The sequence below is a fragment of the Nothobranchius furzeri genome, chromosome 9 (genome assembly GCF_043380555.1).
Source record: "Nothobranchius furzeri strain GRZ-AD chromosome 9, NfurGRZ-RIMD1, whole genome shotgun sequence".
NCBI lineage: Eukaryota > Metazoa > Chordata > Actinopteri > Cyprinodontiformes > Nothobranchiidae > Nothobranchius > Nothobranchius furzeri.
Genome location: NC_091749.1, coordinates 65722854 through 65741829, shown reverse-complemented (window position 1 = coordinate 65741829; position 18976 = coordinate 65722854). Strand labels below are relative to the sequence as shown.

General features: G+C 41.9%; 1 protein-coding gene across 1 annotated transcript in view; it reads right to left on the bottom strand.

The window, feature by feature from the left end:
• stmn4l (stathmin-like 4, like) overlaps nucleotides 1-18976 on the bottom strand; it is a 100069-nt gene that overhangs the window by 25526 nt on the left and 55567 nt on the right. The window lies entirely within an intron of this gene.

The window sequence follows — 18976 nt, the reverse complement described above, 5'->3', positions numbered from 1 at the left end:
TAAAGGTGGGGAACACTGAAAACATTTTAAATCATTATTTATGATCATAACAGGCCACTCTGAGTTTTTCATACAAGATGAACATGAAAATAGTCTCCTACACCTATCTCCAGTCCTGCATCAGCTTCTGATAGAAACCAGACGGTGAAATTCTAGGATTAGAAAATCCTGAAAGATCTACAGCACACTGTCACTTAACATTCATGGACTCACCCATCGGGGACGGTTGTTGTTGGTTTTGCGTCCAGGAAACGGTAGAGCATGTCTCAGCTAATAGAAGCTAATCGTTAGCATTAGCAACTCCCCCGCACAGCAGAACTCCTCTAGGCTTGAGTTAATTGTGGAGATAAAACATCAACATTGCAGCGTTAACAGCCAGTGGTAGAGTCACAATGCTGTTATCCAATCCGAGGCAAGATGTCCAAATATCAGGAAATAAGACTCCAAAGCCTGCCGTCTGAAGCTCAGCTGTTTATGTTTATTCATTTATTCATTCAGCTGTGATGTTGCCTACTAGTTCCTGAAAATAGTGCATCAGTGCTATTTTTCCCATTCCTACTAGAGACCACTGTAAGTTCAGGTCATCATTCCAATTAAAAGTTTTCCATCTATGGGCACCCACTAAATTGCATGTAGTCACTGAAATGCAGCATCAGTGACTTCACAGAAATCTCTCACACTAAGCATGATTTTGTAAAATGTGATTAGTTTAGTCCAATTCAATTCAACCAATCAGATTTCACACTGTCAGCAACATCAGTCAAGTCAAAACCAACCTCCTGAGACTTCAGAGGCATGTGTGAACCAGTCCTGTAGAACGCTCTGACACATAACCACAGGAAAGGGTCCTGAAGACCAGAGATCGGATGTCCACAGCTTATCCTGTCGTTACGGAAACGCGCTGTGATTTCTGGTGTCCATGACTACAGATTAATGACTTTCTGTTTCTGCACAAATGGGACAGGAAGTGAAAGGTCACGGACATGTGATGATCCTGCTGTTTAAATCAGTTTCTTTTGTTTCAGACAGAAGCAAAGGATCAGGGATAAGGTCGAAGAGGAAAGTACGGATCTGCTGTGGGATCCGTGCATTTAAAATTTCCCTTTTCTATCTGAGGAGGAAACTACTGTCACCGTGGTAACTGATATTGAACAATAGGGCCTCACAATGTTTTGCAAAAATGTTCTTATTACACAATCAGAGTGTGGAACCTGAAAATTGCAAAGATCTTACAGCTTAGTCGGTTATATTCTAAGACAGGTGACCCGGCAGCCGGTTCTGATGGAACGCTCTTCGTGTTCACTTGATTTAAAACAGGGGCCTCGTTTATAAAACTTTACATAAAAGATGAAGTAAAACTCTGCTTAAGCTCAATTCCTGCTTTATACATCACACCTTTCCTAGAAATGTGCTCGGAAGTTTCTGGATCACATCCAATTCCTACACACACGTTCTGCCATAAATGGTCAAAGCAAATCCCATAAAAATTCCAGGTCTAAGGGGAACATGGCGCATCTGCAAACAAGCTAGGTTTTGAAACGCAACAACGGCCAAAGAACACTCACCCCTCTCCTCGGGTATCTTCCCTGCCGGAACTGGAAACCCATAATGTCAGAGGAAACGAGACGGTGCTAAACACCAGTCGCTGTTTTAGGTCCAAACTTTTTTTGTTGTCTGTGACTTCAAATGTTCTTTTTTTTTTTTCTTTTGGGGACTCTGGTAGTTTGTCCTAAAGCTGAAGTGGTAGCAGCCGGCTGTTTCTCCTCCTCTGACATTATGAAGCGGAGAATCTCTCACACCAGTGGTGTTCTGGTGCTAAAAACATGAGTGTGTAATGAGTGGAGGACCCAGGGAAGTACGGCAGCTCGCTGAGACCGACAACCCGATGATCCAATAGTTGCTTTTGGTCAGAAACGTGTTATTAGTGAAGGTTTTTAGACAAATGTGAGAGAACCACTTTAATAGTTTCTTTCATTTTTTAAATCCCCACAACATATTTTTGGCTTCATTATGTTAGAACCTTGTTAAGAGGCATGAAAAACATTTTAAGCTCATTTGTTTTCCATGTTTGCCATTGCAGCTTTGATTTAAGGCATCACCAGTAGAGTAGGAATGATGACTTATTTATAAAAGCACTAAATTAATCTATTCCATCATGATTATTCAAATGTTAGACTTTTATATTAAACAACTGATACCTTCAGCCTTCATCTACTTGTCTCTAATTAAGAATTTTTTGGTTTTAGGACATAATTAAACTTCCTTCCTTTATTGGTCTTTTTTGTGTGATACGATTTTTTGGGCCTCTCTTTGCTCCTTGTTTTGTTTGTGACAGGAAACCCTTCAGATAAACGCTCAATCCCATCCACCCACAAGGACAGAAGATACTCTCAAACTTCCTGCTTGTATTTTTCCTGAAACAGGAGCAGATGCTATTAAAACGAACCTGTTTCTGATAAAGGACCGTGTTTGTGGTTCATTTGCTTTTTAGAGTGGTCTTAAACTGGTTTAACAGCTGTTTAATAGCAGCAGGTTTCTTTACAGTCATGCTGCTTTGAACGCCGTATAAATGTTGAGAAAAGAGACGTTGAGTCATATTTGTCTCACAAACACCCAAACTGGGCCAGAGGTTGCGTTGCGCTCTGACTTTGAAAGCCAGTAAAATCTGTGATTACTCACTGTCCTCATCCTCTCCAGCTGTTTGCAGATGCTGTAAAACGGTGAAAGGTGTCTTAAAGATTTTAATCTGTTTCCTCCTTGAAACAAAACAACTGACATCTGCTAAGTTTGTGAAGCAAAAAAGACCAAATATACTAGAGAGGAGGGTAAAGACCATAGTTGAATCTCGGACTGAGGAGGAACCGTGGGCCAGGTCTTTCCTCTTGCTAGGGGGCTGGAGGGATCATGGGAGTTTGTCCAACCAGTCCACGTGTGTTTTGTGGAAGCGGTGTTGTGCTGAAAAAAGTAGCTAGGTACAGTTACTAGTTACCTTATTCAAAAAGTACCTCCGGTACTTTATTGACCACCCACCCATTTTTGGCCGCTCATCCAGGTTCGGGTCATGGAGGCAGTAGCCTAAGCAGAGAGGCCCAGAATTCCCTCCTCCCAGCCACTTGGGCCAGCTCCTCCAGGGGAATCCCAAGGCGTATCCTTACCCAGCCGAGAAGTCCCTCCAGTGTGTCCGGGCTGGGTCTTCTTTTAGGTCTTCTCCTGGTTGGACGTGTCCGGAAAACCTCACCAGGGAGGCGTCCAGAAGGCACCCTAACTAGATGCCCGAGTGTGCTGTAGATCTGTCAGGATTTTCAACTCTTAGAGTTTCACCATCTGTTTTCTATTAGAAGCTAATGCAGGAGCTAAGTGAAGGAGACTACTGTCGTGAAAAACTCAGAGTGACCAATTATAATCAGGAAAAAAAAATCATAAAAATGGGGTTTCAGTGAACCTTTAAACACGATCTTTCCATGTCTAGTAGATGGAATCGAGGCACGTTTGACTGGATCTGCACTTCCTGCTGTTTCGTGTTTCCTGTTCCCAGTGTTGGGATACAGGTCACGTCAGGGATAATCGCATCAGCATGACACCTGTCCATGTAAACCTGACCACATAAAACCAAACCTGTTGTTCTGTTTAGCATTTGTGATACAAGAGTTAAAATTAGAAAATATGAAAGAAAAGACTTTTTGTTTTTTTGTGTCTGATTCAAAACCAAATAATAAAATAACCAGTCACATTTTCTCTGATTGTCATTTGAAAACGTAAAGAACGATTAATTATGCTGCAGTATTATTGATCACCTCCTTTACTGATCATTCAGCGTTATTAAGATAGTTACCACTTTAGAACAGATGGAAACAGAACCCCCACCCCCCTCCTAAAGGGTTCTCCTCCTGCTCTTCTCTGTTCCTATTTAAACGTTGCTGCTTGAATCGATGACTTAAGAAGGCTGACGACAGAAAATCATTGATCCGTGTTGTTTCGGAGCGTTTTGTGCTTTTGGACGGTTCTTTTGAGCCTTTTAGGTGTGTTGTTGTTCCAGCCGGCTCATGGACTACAGTGTGTTGCAGTGGATTTATAATGTGGCAGAAACACAGCTGCCTGTGGGAGGGTGGGGGTGTAATGACTTCCAGCTGCCTGCAGCCAAGCTTACAAGGAAGCTGGATTTCAACACAGAAACACAAGCTGAGCTGGAGAATCGAACATGTGACACTTTCCTTCTGCAGAAAGCCTCCACAGCACGTTCTTCACTTATTTGTGACATGTGTTTATCATATGATGTCTCTCACTGGCCATCTCTAACTAGAGGTTTGCACAAGATACGATTACGTGTAGAGAAAAGCTTCAGTCTCTTGTTTTGTGCTTCTGATTAATCCAGAGCTCAGCTGATTTTCACGTCTCGGAGTCATGGCGTGTGTGAGCTCTCAGACCGGACTGACTTGGACAAGGACGTTGTAACGGAGAGCCTTATCGATGCCTGCAGAAATGACTGCTTGGTCTAAACCCGTTTCTCCCCTCATGGATAGAAAATATCCTGTGGAGAAGAATAAGTTCAGTGCTCTGACTTTAAAAGGTTCCTTTGAACCACAGTAACGAATCCTTAGAGTTAGTTTGGTTTCACAGTTCATTTGGTGGTTTGTTCTCATGGCTTGTTTGGTCTGCTGTTGTGTTTGGGACTTTGGGTTCTGCTGTGGTTCTGTATGATCTTTCTATTTTGTCGTTGTGTTTTTGTTGTTGTTGTTGTTGTTGTTGTCTGTTCTGCTTTGTGGTTTATTTGAGTGATTCTTTCTGCTCTCTGAACACACCTGGTCCTGGTTTGTGTACAATCCCACCTGTTCTGTCTTATTATCTGCTGTAGGATTCATAGTTCTGTGTTTTTAAGGAGTCTTCACATTAACACTGTTTGGTCCAGACCAGGTAGTTGGAAGTTTTTTGGGCAGGTGTGAAAACATTCTCAGGTTCATCTGGATGTGTGGTTTTTGGTTCACCTGAACCCGAACACGGGCCCTGCAGACCGCTGATGAGGTGAAAGCAAACCAGCAATCCAGCTAACCAAAAAGAGGGCTTGAACTGAAGAAGGGAAGAAAAGCTATGCAGGGAAGCAGAGGTAAACAAATTAAACATGTCAAGGGCAGATGTGGAGTAGTGTGGAGGTCCAGGGGCTCACTGAAATCTGGTCAGATGACTAGATGCTGAGGTTGTTTGTGGCTCAGTTGTTTAATTGTATTGTAAACAAGCCAGCACCTTCAAATCCAAATCCGTGGCCTTGAGACAAAAAAGGGTAGAATGACTGTTCTGGGTCAGCGACGAGGCCCTGCATCAAGGGAGTTTGTTCCCGAATGAGGAAAGATTGAGCAGGATAGAGGCGGGTAAATAGGAGGATTGGTGCTGCGGGCATTGTACACTAGTGGTGTTTATGATGATGATGATGGTGATGATGATGATAATGGAGATGATGATGAAGAGGATGATAATGTTGATGATGGTGATGATGGTGATGATGATGACAATGATGATGATGATGATGATGATGAAGAGGATGATAATGATGATGATGATGATAATGATGATGAAGAGGATGATAATGATGATGATGGTGATGATGATGATGAAGAGGATGATGATGATGAGCATGATGATGATGATTATGATGATGATGGTGATGAAGAGGATGATAATGATGATGATGATGATAATGGAGATGATGATGAAGAGGATGATAATGTTGATGATGGTGATGATGATGATGAAGAGGATGATAATGATGATGATGGTGATGATGACGATGATGATGATGAAGAGGATGATAATGATGATGATGATGATGATGATAACGAAGAGGATGATGATGATGGTGATGATGATAATGAAGAGGATGATGATGATGATGAGTATGATGATGATGATTAAGATGATGATGGTGATGAAGAGGATGATGATGATGGTGATGGAGATAATGGAGAGGATGAGGAGTATGATGATGATGATGATTATGATGATGAGTATGATGATGGTGATGATGATAACGAAGAGGATGATGATGATGGTGATGATGATAATGGAGAGGATGATGATGATGAGCATGATGATGATGATTATGATGATGATGGTGATGAAGAGGATGATAATGATGATGATGATGATGATGATGGTGATGGAGATATTGGAGAGGATGATGATGATGATGATGATGATGAGGAGGAGGAGGAGGAGGAGGATGATGATAATGGAGAGGATGATGATGATGAAGATTATGATGATGATGATTATGATGATTATGATGATGATGATGGTGATGATGATGATGATGATGATAATAATGGAGAGGATGATGAAGATGATGGTGATGATGATAATGAAGAGGATACTGCTGATGATGATGATGAAAATGGTGACGATGATGATGGTGATGATGGTGATGATGATAATGATGATGATGGTGATGATGATGATGATAATGGAGAGGGTGATGATGATGAGTATGATGATGATAATGATGATGAAGAGGATGATAATGATGATGATGAAGATGATGGTGATGATGATAATGAAGAGGATGCTGCTGCTGATGAAAATGGTGACGATGATGGTGATGATGAAGTTGAAGATGTTAATGAAATTGATCCTTAGTTGATTACAGACTCTCAGATATCTGTTTCAGCCTGTTTCTGCATCTTCAAGACTTTCTCATGTGAATCTCTGCAGCTGCACATAAAGTCAAATAAACAAAAGAAGACCGAGTGGGGGTGGGGCTCAGAGCAGAGTGGAAAAAGCAGAATAAGGGTTAACTGGGCCCCAGGTATGTCCTCCACCCCCAGCAACTGTAAGCCCAGTTTTTCTTCAGCAGACTTAAACCAAATATCAAGTTTAGTCTGTTTCAAAAAGTGGATCGAAATCTGAAGAAGCCACATCAGCTCAGTTGTCAGGAAAACACCAGATGTGTTGAAAGGCCACCAGAACGGAGGGCAAATGAACAAAAGACAGCAAAGAATGTCAAATGATTAAATTTAATGTAATTATAATTAAAACACAAAGTGTTCTTTTTATGCAAAAAACCCAGTAAATATGTAAACAGAGACAAGGCATCATAATCAATGCCAGTTCAGACAGAACTATGGTGGCAGAACCAAGAGCTGGAGGGGGCTCACTACCAGGTGAAGGTGCAGGAGCATGTCACTATTCATCATCTCCAGTTTATGAGAAGATGTTTTTTTCAGGTTCACTTAGAATTTAGGTTTGAAAATAGAATTCATTGGAAATTTGTCGACACCGATTCCAACAAAGAAAATAAAAATATTTTTGGGACGTTTCTTAAAGTCCACAGAATGTAGTTAAAAGTCTTCAGCTTGTCCAAAATGCTGCAGCTAGAGTTCTGATGAGAATTAAAAAGAGAGATCATATCTCTCCTGTCTTAGCTTCCCTACATTGGCTACCTGTTAAATTCAGAATAGATTTTAAGATCCTCCTTCTCACATATAAAGCTCTTAATAATCAAGCTCCATCATACATCAGTGACCTGATTGTTCCATACGTTCCTAACCGAGCACTTCGCTCTCAGACTGCAGGTTTACTGGTGGTTCCCAGAATATCTAAAAATAGGATGGGAGGCAGATCTTTTAGCTGTCAGGCTCCTCTCTTGTGGAACCAGCTCCCAGCTTTAGTCCGTGAGGCAGACACCTTGTCTACTTTTAAGACTAGGCTTAAAACATTTTGTCACGTTGTGCGCTGGAAGAGTTGGACCCAATGCGCAGACACCCAGAGCGACACGAGGCAGGAGAGGATGTAAAAGTAAACATTCTTTATTTAGAATGACGAAGCCCAAAAAAAAAAAAAAAAAAAAAACCTAATAAGGCACGAAGCCAACAACCTAGAGCCTCAACACATTGAGACACAGACAGGGTTTTATACACGGGGTAGGATGATTGGGAGATGAGCTGCAGGTGCGTGGGGAGAGAGAAACTGAGGAGACCTGGTGAAATCAATTTACTAAGGGATCAAAGCTGAGGAGGGGAAATAAACATATCCTATGAATAATAACCAAACCTAAAGACTAGAAGAACAAGATAAAATAACTAATGATCTGAGGAGAAAGGGAGAACTAATAAACTGGTGGGGAAGGAACAAGGAAGGAACCTAAAAGAAAACCTGAACCTGTGAAAACTACAGGGAAAAACTAGCTAGATAATATAAATACAAAGAGAACTAAAGAATAAGCGAACCTGGGAAACCTGGTGGGAGCTGGAGACAAGAAGGGGCACAGGAAGCTTGGGTACACATGAGGGGGATCCTAGAGGGACACCTGGAGAGGTTGGAGACCCAAAGGGGCACAGAACCCTAAGGGGAAAACTTGGAGTGGGCTGGGGAACACAAGGAGGCACATGAGGAACACAAGGAGAAACACAAGGGGAACCCAGAGAGGGCTGGAGAACACATGAGGGGGACGCAGGATGCAGAACATGACACATTTTTATTTGATAGGGCCTATGGTTAAATCTGATGTGAACCCAGATCTGGACAAGTGGGGGAGTAGAGGGAGGTGGAGTGTACAGTCGGTAAAGACGGCTCTCTCTTGCCCTGCCTCCAACATGCCTCCATCTAAAAGGCTAGGTTATCCAGAGTTGTTATCTCTGTAGTTATGCTGCTATAGGCTTAGACTGCTGGAGGACATACTGACCACTTTCCACACTCGACTACTTTCTTCTACAATCTGCTCTTTAACTGTATTATTTCCTGCTACTTCAGCTGTTAACTTTATTTTTTCTCTAAGCGTTTTTCTCTCCAGAAGAAGCTACAATGATGTTCTGCTGAGCTGTGGTGGCCTCATGGAGGGGGCCATTGGCTTGAACACTGTTGCTTACTACTTAAACATTCTCCCTCTCCTGATAATAGCATTTTACTTTCTTTGACATTGAATGTGCTACTACTAGTTTACCCGTTCAATTATAGATTCACTAGGATAAATACAATAAAGTTTATCCCTCACCAAATAGAATATTTACTAAGAAATCACAATGTAACCATAGAACATTACTTGGTGTGTGTGTGTGTGTGTATGTGTGTGTGTGTGTGTGTGTGTGTGTGTGTGTGTGTGTGTGTGTGTGTGTGTGTGTGTGTGTGTGTGCGTGCGTGTGTGTGTACGTGTGTGTGTGTGTGTGTGTGTGTGTGTGTGTGTGTGTGTGTGCGTGCGTGCGTGTGTGTGTGTGTACGTGTGTGTGTGTGTGTGTCTGCTCTGTCTTCTCGATCCCCAGTGAGTCGTGGAGGATGGCTGCTTATACTGAGCCAGGATCCTCAGAAGGTTTCTTCCTGTTAAAAGGGAGTTTTCCTCTCCACTGTCGCTAAATGCTTACTTAGTATGAGGATCGCTGTAAAGTCATTGACACTAGTCAGTGACTTGATGAAACCTGCTGGGTTCCTTATATAGGAAACATTTTACTGATTGGCTTAATGAACTGACCTGTATTGGAATGTTTACTGTGTGAAGTGCCTTGAGACGGCTCTTGTCGTGATTTGGCGCTTTATAAATAAACTGAACTGAATTGAATTGAAATTAAAAGTTACTCAGGGCACAGTCAAGAGAAAGCTGCTACTCAGTTTGGTTTGACAGCTGTTAGTGTTGTTTTGCCTTCTCCATACCCCCCGCGTGCACGCACGCACGCGCACACACACACACACACACACACACACACACACACACACACACACACACACACACACACACACACACACACACACACACACACACACACACAAACACACACACATACACACACACACACACGTTCCACATTCTGACAACTGTAGCTGTGCTGCATCATATGGAGGTCTCCTGACCACAATGCCGAGTGGCTCGTATTCAGATGAACTCACATGTTCTGATTCTGATTTGATTCATCATGTTCAGACCCAATCCCCCCCCCCCCCCCCCCCCCCCCACACACACACACACACACACACACACAGAGATTTGGTAAATTTGTGGTGGTTGGGTTTCTAGTAAAGCAGAAAATCTGAAATTCCTGACCTACTTTCAGCTGCTGCACATTCCCAAACATTCCTAAAAGCCATGATGGATGATCAGTCAGCAGTCAATCTGAAGCAGTGTTGTTGGAGTCAGCACAAACTAAAAAGTTAGAAGAAGATAGCATTCAATTCTCATGGAAAGCAAAAAGGCTGTTTGGGAATCTCACCTGAGTTCATCAGTTCTGGGAGACAGAAAGAAGCAGGAGATGATTAATATGTTCTTAAAAAAGGAAAAGGAAGCAGAAGATCATCTTTCCTCTTCCTGCTACAGCTCTGGTTATCAAAAACAGCAAGATGAAGGACAGATTTGTGCCAAATCCTCTCAGATACTGCTTTTAGCAGAGACTTAGTGAAAATGTTTAGCTCAGAGTCAACGAAGAAATTTAAAAATTCGCGTGCAAAGGACTTACTATTGTCGTTTGAAAACATCAGACAAAACGTCAGTTTCCTGGTTCCAGTATCAGCTCAAAAGACATAATAAAGATAGAAGTAGCTATCAAAGAGCAGATTCACAGAAAAAACATTTTTAACTTGTTATTTTTTTAAATGACCAATCACTCTGACTTTGGCAGGCTGGACATGAAACTAGTCTTCTACCCCGATTTCCTGCATTACCTTCTGATAGAAAATAGAAAAATGCTCAGCGCAGAAAACCCTGACAGATGTAGTCACACTGTCACTTAACATTCATGGACTCAGCCATCTTGGCTCCCGACGGAGAAGGCTGTTGTTGGTTTAGCGTCCAGGAAACAGCAGAGAATGTCTCGGCTAATAGAAGCTAACCGTTAGCATTAGCCTATTTGTTACATTCCTTATGGGTTCCTTATCTGAATCTATTTTTCTGGTTCTTCACTTTACACAGTAAATAGAGCTTGTTTTTACCTTTTGCTAACATCTTTCGGCTCTCACTGTAGCTTTCCGTCTCCATTTACCTGCTTTATTTGTGGAGAGAAAACACCAACACTGCAAAGCAGATGGGGGCCTAAGTCACTTCACATCATGGGTCCCCGGAAGATCGAAAAAATGAATGCAAGTCAATGGGGCTAAATTCGATATTTTCTAATTATGCTTGTTTTGTGCCATGGACTTCACACATGATGTCCGTGAATTTTCAAGACACATTTTGATGCCAAGGACGCGCTTATTTTCGAATGGGTAGGAACGATATTTTGGGTTTTGTGTGAAAATAAGTCCAGGACTACAAATGTGCTTCACCAAAGTGACATCATCGAACCAGACACGGGAGAAAAGGGCTGTAAATTCAGCAAACTTCCCACAGAGGGAAAGAACCACCATAAATCTGGTCATTTGGTAGGTAGCAGCTATTTTGGGGAGAGGAGATTATGTGGTGACATCACACATGCAACGTGCCAATATCTAGTTTGTTGTCATGCTAATTACGAACTTTTACAAGTTGATAAATCTCAAAGTACGTGACATGCGTGGTCAAAACACCTATCATTACTTTTCCTTTAAATTGCAGTTGTAGTGAAATGAAGTTCGTTTAATTATCCAATCCAATCCAATCCAATTTTATTTATAAAGCGCATTCACAAGGCATTACAACCAAACAAGGCGCTGTACACTAAAAATGTTGGTTAATTAAACCGGCGTTATACAAACATGTCGAACACAGATAAAAGATAAAAAGGAAATACAACAAAATTCCCAAAAATAACAGCTAAAAATCAATAAGACACAGGGTGAAAATAAAAATATAAATATAAAATAAAAATAGGAAAAAAAAAACATTTTACAAAGAACCTCAATAATACGGGAGTCAATAATTGTGGAGTCCATTTTTAAACAGTGCAGATGTCAGTGAGGTCCATTATTATGTTGTATAAGCTAGGTTGAAGTAGTGAGTTTTCAGGCGTGATTTAAAAATGCTAGCTGTTGGTGCTTGCCTCACTAGCAGTGGTAATGCATTCCACAGCTTTGGTGCACAGACAGAGAAAGCCCTTTCTCCACGGCTTTTTAAACGAGCATTCGGAACAGCTAGTAGGAGCTTATCTTCAGAAGAAGAAGATAATTAGTGACATTAATTATGACCAATAAGATGTGATGATTCCATATGAATATGACATGGCAACCTGGTTGATCTTTGTTGAAGATTATAGTTTCTTTTACTTGTTCAGGGACCATAAACACACTTCGTATTAATTCAGAGTCAGGTATATAGTTTATAAAATGAATTTAATTCTTTTCCTAAACTAATGATTATACATGACAAGATATGAATAATGAGATGTGGTGTAATGGACAGGGAGCGATTTAATGTGATGTGTGAAATGTTGTAATGGAAGCTAGATGTTTTAGCAAAACCGTTCTTTAAATCTGAGAGAATTAGTTAAGTCTGGGTTGTAAAAGAATTTGTTGTTTTTTTATAAACTAGAGTTGTTTGTTTATAAAAGTCATCAGACGCAATCTGCTGAGTCTACTATACCCTTGTGGATATGCTCAGCAGATCCAGACTGTCAGAAGTCGGGTGGACCTCGACCTCAAGGTATCCAGAGCCCGTAGATTAGCTCTGATTCGACCCGTCAAGGTCTTGAGATATCTCTAGGTCACAACAGGTAGCTGGAATGCTTGTTAGCGTCCAAGGTTGATGTTTGTACATGAAAGGTTATCCTGTGTCAATTAGATGGTGAATATTAACCACTGTGATACGTACAACATATGTGCGATCCAGGGCGTAAGGCAAAGCGGATTAGAAAATAACATTTTTAGCCCAGTTGACTTGCATTCATTTTTTGTCCTTCCGGGGACCCATGGTGCAGAAGTGACTTAGGCTCCCTATAGAGCTCCGGGCATCACGTGACTCTCAGAGAGTAGACACCATGTTGACAGGCAACAAAGGTAAACAAAATGAACGGGATCAGCTTGGATTTTACTTTGTCGGAGTTTACTTCACACTTTAAAACCGAAGAAATCGTTTTATATAGTCAGAAATTAAATAGACTAAACATCTCCGACCCTTACCGTGCCCCTGGGATACTTTTTAAAAATGCCAGAAGCTGTCGGAGCAGACTTCCTACCGGACCTGGCTGGGGAACCCCTTGGGATTCCCCCGGAGGAGCTGGCCCAAGTGGCTGGGGAGAGGGAAGTCTGGGCCTCTCGACTTAGGCTACTGCCCCCGCGACCCGACTCCGGATAAGCAGATGAAAATGGATGGATGGACAAATAACACAGATTTACATGTAAGTAGTTTAAATAGAGTGCTGTGCTGTTTGAATGTGTAAACTGAACGCCAAGAGAAATCACTAGTCTGATTTCTTTCGGTGAATAAAATAAATTTGTCAGGCAGGAGCATCTCAGGATCTGTCTGAGATCTGTCTCAGTGAGACAGATAATAGCAATCCAAAGTGCTTATTATGTATGATCTGACAATTGATCAACCATTGCTTAAAAATGAAATACAGCTTAGCCGGTTAATTGCTGTGATCATTAAACACGTAAACGGCAGCACGCAGAACTCACGAGGCAACGTTTTACGTGACATTTACTTGTTGCTATGAGTAATAAGACAGAAAAAGCCACGCCAAAATAAGTTTAGGAAGCCCACTAAGAATCGTAATAAAAGCATTTAAAATAAATACCATATACAGTTGAGGAAACGTTGGTTTACGTACCTGATATGAAGTGGTCGCTGTATAAGCGAAAACCTTTACTCTCTGGATCTCACAGTTTCATTTTAGCCCGGTCACTAGCGCGTTTTATTACAATGATCCAACGTTTGCGGTGCTCCGGATCTTGGGGAATCCTGTGGATGGCTCATTCCTTAAGTCGTCCGCGTCTGTTCTGCATCCTGGGGCACAACAGGAATCTACCATACTTCCCGTTTGATTGAGTTTTCTGACAATAACAAATAGTCCAGCTGCGGGCTTCTGCCTGCCAAGATGGCGCCGTTTAGATTTGAACTGTTACAGGCCGGGAGAAGTGACGTCAACTCCGGGAGCTCTATAGAGTAAGTGGTAGAGTTGCATTACTGTTAGCCAATCAGAGGTAAGATGTCCAAATATCAGGAAACAAGACTCCAAGTTCTGCCTTCTGAAGCCACAATCTCCTCAGGTTTCTATGTACTTAAACATGCGCACTGGTGCCCCCCCCCCCCCCCCCCCCCCCCAAAAAAAGAACGACTTATAAGGCATTAATGTCTACTTGAGACCACTTCAAGTGTATTAAAGAAAAAAGTCTACTTGACTTTTAAAGTCTATTAAATAGAAATAACAAAAATAAAAACAGCTAAGCAACAAGGTCTCATGGTAAAATGCATCAATCAGCCACTGACGTAAAACCTAAACTCATCACAAAGGCAAAGTTCTGCTATTCTGTGTCTACAAATCTCAGTGTTTGTGTTGTGCTCATGTTCCAGCAAGTAAAAACTTTGTTTATAGATTTAGCAGATGCGTGTTCCAAAGTGACTTACAAGCTATCTAAGATGTTTTCGTCTGTGGGAGGAAATCGGTCAACCCCGAGAAAACCCGCACATGAATGGGGAGAACATATACCTCCAACATTAAGGTGATAAAAAGAATGGATATACCAGTTTCGGTCCAACAGATGGTCGGTGTGCGGCAACTCTGTGAAGGCTTCACACAAATCCTTTTCACACATGGTCATTCTGAAGTCTGGTGAGATAAAATGTCACTTCGGAGTAAACATACATACCGTAAATCCTCTAACACAGGCCCGGGCCTGTATTTGACTCAAGCTCATCAAGCTCCAGGCCTTTATTGGAAGGAGGACCAGAATTAGAGGCAGGCCTCAATTTCTATTTGAGCAAAATGAACTCATGGTTCGCTGGAGTATTTGATAATTAAAATTGCACCCACATTTTCAAAGTTAAACACATTTCTTTTAACAACGGTAGTTTCTGCTTCAGCCCTCTCCCCCCTCCGCCTGCACAGCGGCCGCAAACTCACTGATGCGCCTGCAGCCTCTCGGAGTTCCTGCTGCTCTAAACATTAAAATAATTATTTCATTTTCTGTTCCCCACTTCTGATTACCTTCAATGGTGTCTGTTTGTTGCAACCACCAGGTACAAAAACTAACTTGTTTTTATTTGACTATTTTTCTGTCCTGCCTGTTTATTATCTTCCTGCATCTCCTCTCAATCCTAAAGAAAAACTGCTACCTGGGTTCATATATAATCACCTTATGAGTTACCTTTGAACTGCAGTTCTAAAAGATCTACCGACCGCAAAAACAGCTCGCCGGCCACATCAGTTAGGTGCGTCACCGAGGACAAAACAGGTGATGCACCCTGATTCACAGCAGCGAAAAGCATCAGGCACAAATAAAAGACAGAAAACATAAACGGAAATGAGCCGACATGAACGATCGCGTGTTAAATTAGTTTTTGAGGTGGCGACACCTGATTTGATAATGTTACTGTGGCCGTGCTCAGGATGCAGATGTCTGGAGCGCGTCAACAATCAGAGCTTTGCATGCGCAAGCTAGTCAAGGTTAGGATGGGGGTGAGGGGAATGTTAAATTGCAAGAGGGTAAACGTCACAAATTGGTTAAATGTCCGATTAACGGCGGGTGTCAGTGCTGACGCTCTGGCACAGCGCGTTGCCTCCCGAGCGCAGGAGCTTGTCACCTGCTGACAGCAGGCTGCTGTCTTTTCCGTGGACTGCATCTTGCCAGTCATTATCACGTGACAGCGACTAGTCGATGACAGGCATGAAAAGTCACTGTAGAGCGGGGAAGTCAACTAGTGACTAGTTCATACAACCCCTGCTACTGCTCCCCAGAGTGTTCTGCAGCATAATCAGCACGTTCTCTTTGAACTTGATATCAAATTTTCGCCTCCTCTTCGTCTCCACACGGTTTAAGTTACCCTCGCGGTCTATCACTGGCAAATCAAAAGTGAGACGGATGACACAACCCCCCCCCCCCCCGTGGTACTTGCTCGTTACCACATTCCACCTGGCCACAATAAAACACCGGCCATTATTCACCTCCGCCGACTCCGACACCGGCCAAAATATGATACCCGGCAGTTAATTAAATGCAGGCTAATATTAGAGGATTTACGGTAACAGAGAAGGAGGACAGTTTTTATTCCCTTCATTTCGTGCAGCACGTCTCCATTCCTTTGCTTTCAGATTAGCTACATATCACATTCAAAGGGCGGTGCACTTGTTCATCGTCAAAATCAGACCAAAACCATCCTACATTTTTAGCTGGCCCAGTCAAGGACTGGAGCGGAGCCAACATGCTTCTGAGCAGACCAGAGTGCTTTTAACACACCACACAATGCAGGAATATCTGATAAGATTATCTTTGGAGCCACTAATGTAATTGGGTGTATTTTCATTTATTTTAATCACTTGTTTTGTTTTAAATTTTTTCAATAAATCCGCTGTGGTCTCTAGTGTACACTCACTGGCCACTTTATTGGGGACACCTGTCCAACTGCTCGTTAACACAAATGACTAATCAGCCAATAGCATGGTGGCAACTCAATGCATTTAGGCATGTTGGCATGGTCAAGACGATCCGCTGCGGTTCATACCGAGCTTCAGAATGGGAAAGAAAGGTAATTTAAGTAACTTTGAATGTGGCATGCTGCTGATCTTCTGGGATTGTCAGACTCAACCATCTCTAGGGTTTACAGAGATTGGTTCAAAAAAGGGATAACATCCAGTGAGCGGCAGTTCTGTAGATGAAAATACCTTGTTGATGCCAGAGGTCAGAGGACCTTGGTTCGAGCTGAAAGAAAGGCAACAAGTAACTCAAATAACCACTCGTTACAACCAAGTTATACAGAAGAGCATCCCTGAACACACCCTTCCTTGTATCACTGGTTCAGGCAGCTGGTGGTGGGGTAATGGTGTGGGGGACATTTTCTTGGCACACTTTGGGCCCCTTAGTACTAATTGATCATGGTTGCCACAGACTACCTGAGTATTGTTGCTGACCATGTCCATCCCTTTATGACCACAATGTACCCATCTAAAATGAGGTTTTTAATCTCAATGGGACCCTCCTGGTTAAATAAAAGAATGAATAAATGAAAATAAAAAATAAAAATCTTCTGATGGTTTCTTGAACATGACAATGAGTTCACTGTACTCAAATGCCCTCCACAGCCATCAGATCTCAATCCTATAGAGCATCTTCCTGATGTGGTGGAACGGGAGATTTGCATCATGGATGTGCAGCCAGCCAATCTGCAGCAATCATGCTACCACGATGCTATCATGTCAATATGGACCAAAATCTATGAGGAATGTTTCCAGTACCTTGTTAGCCTGGCAAGCCAGACTAAATAAATGTATTATTTACTTACTTACTTATTATTTACAAACTCTGCAAAGCAAGAGCTCACTAGGCTAGTACCTTGTTGCATCTATGCCATGAAGGGTTAAGGCAGTTTTGAAGGCAGAAGAGGTTCCAACCCGGTATTAGCAAGGCGTGTCCAATAAAGCTGCCAGTGAGTTTGTATGAAAGAATGAAGCTCTGGTGGTCTTGAACAGTGTTGGGCAAGTTACTTCAAAACTGTAATGCATTATTTATTACTGTTACCCTCATTTTAATTTAATTGATTACATTACAATATTACTGATTTCAAAATGTAAGGCATTACACTACTTTTGCATTACTCGAAGTTACTTTCACCAGAACAACTTTGATATGAATTAGGTCATGTGACGCTCAGTGAGCTCATGACACACCCAGAGGAAGGTGAAGTGGTGTCTGAGCTAGGATTGCTGTTAAAATCAGTCAGATATAATAACAGTGCTTTATTAAATAAATACAACAACAATCTGTACTCTCAGTACGCTGCCTTCTTAGAGTAACTGAGCAGGAAGTGAGGTGGTGGGGGCTCCAAGCCTATATTGCCTTGGTCCCCAAATGCCTTGATACGGCCCTGGATGTGGGACTGACTTCTGGGGTGATCTGATTCTATCATGTGTATAAATATTAAATGCTTATATATTATTGCTTTTCACTGGTAAAAATGTCTATTGGGGATAAATCTACCTACTTTTTTCTTTTCAAGCACTTTGTTTTGTTTTCTTGATTTTATTTGAATAATTTCCGGCCCTTTCTCTCGCTTTCTTTCCTAGATTACCTGCTTTCTAACTAATCAGCTAAAGGGATCTACCGAACGCATAAATAAATAAATAAATAAATAATAAAGCTTAATATGCGCTGCGCTCCAGCAACAATGAGTTGAAATAACCGGGGCACAGATTATGAACTCAGCTGAGGCAAAGCACGTCAGAAACGTACACAAAGTTCCAGAGAATATGGGCTGATATGACCAATCACAAGTGAATTATTTGGTTTTGGTGGAGCGATTTTGTGAATATAACAGCGGCCGTGCGCAGGACGCAGCTGGAGTATTTGAGCCGTTACCTCTCTGCTCATAGAATGCCCGCAAATCTGAGCCCATAAATGACGTAACATATGTAGAAACTGGATCTTTTCTTGGGCTTCCCGTAATTTTAATTTTTAGGAAACCCACATCTTGATTCTGGGTTTAAAAATGCATTGTAATTAAATTGTACCGAGTGAATATTACCGTTTTCTTTCCCTGTAATGCCTTACATTACCACATTATAGCAAAAAGCAATGCAGTACAGTAATTAATTACTTTTGTATCACATTACTCCCAACACAGTTGTTCATACACTGGAGCAAGCAGATCCAGTGTGGGTCAGAAACCAGAACAGTAAGTTCAGCTGCTATAAAGCATTCTGATGAAGGTCTCGTTTCTCTTTATCACAAAGGTCATAAAACGTTTCCATCATCAGCTGCTTTACTCTGTTGCTCAGAGGCACTTTGAAGAACTTTTATTGAGGTGTCTGTTCAGGGTTTGATCTTTACTCAGACTCCAGGACCAATTTCTTCACTGCCAGAGTGCTCTTTAGCTGAACGTCATGGCTGCTGGTAGAACAGAACATGTGGATGTCAAGAGCCGTTTTTGCATATTTGATTCCCTGCA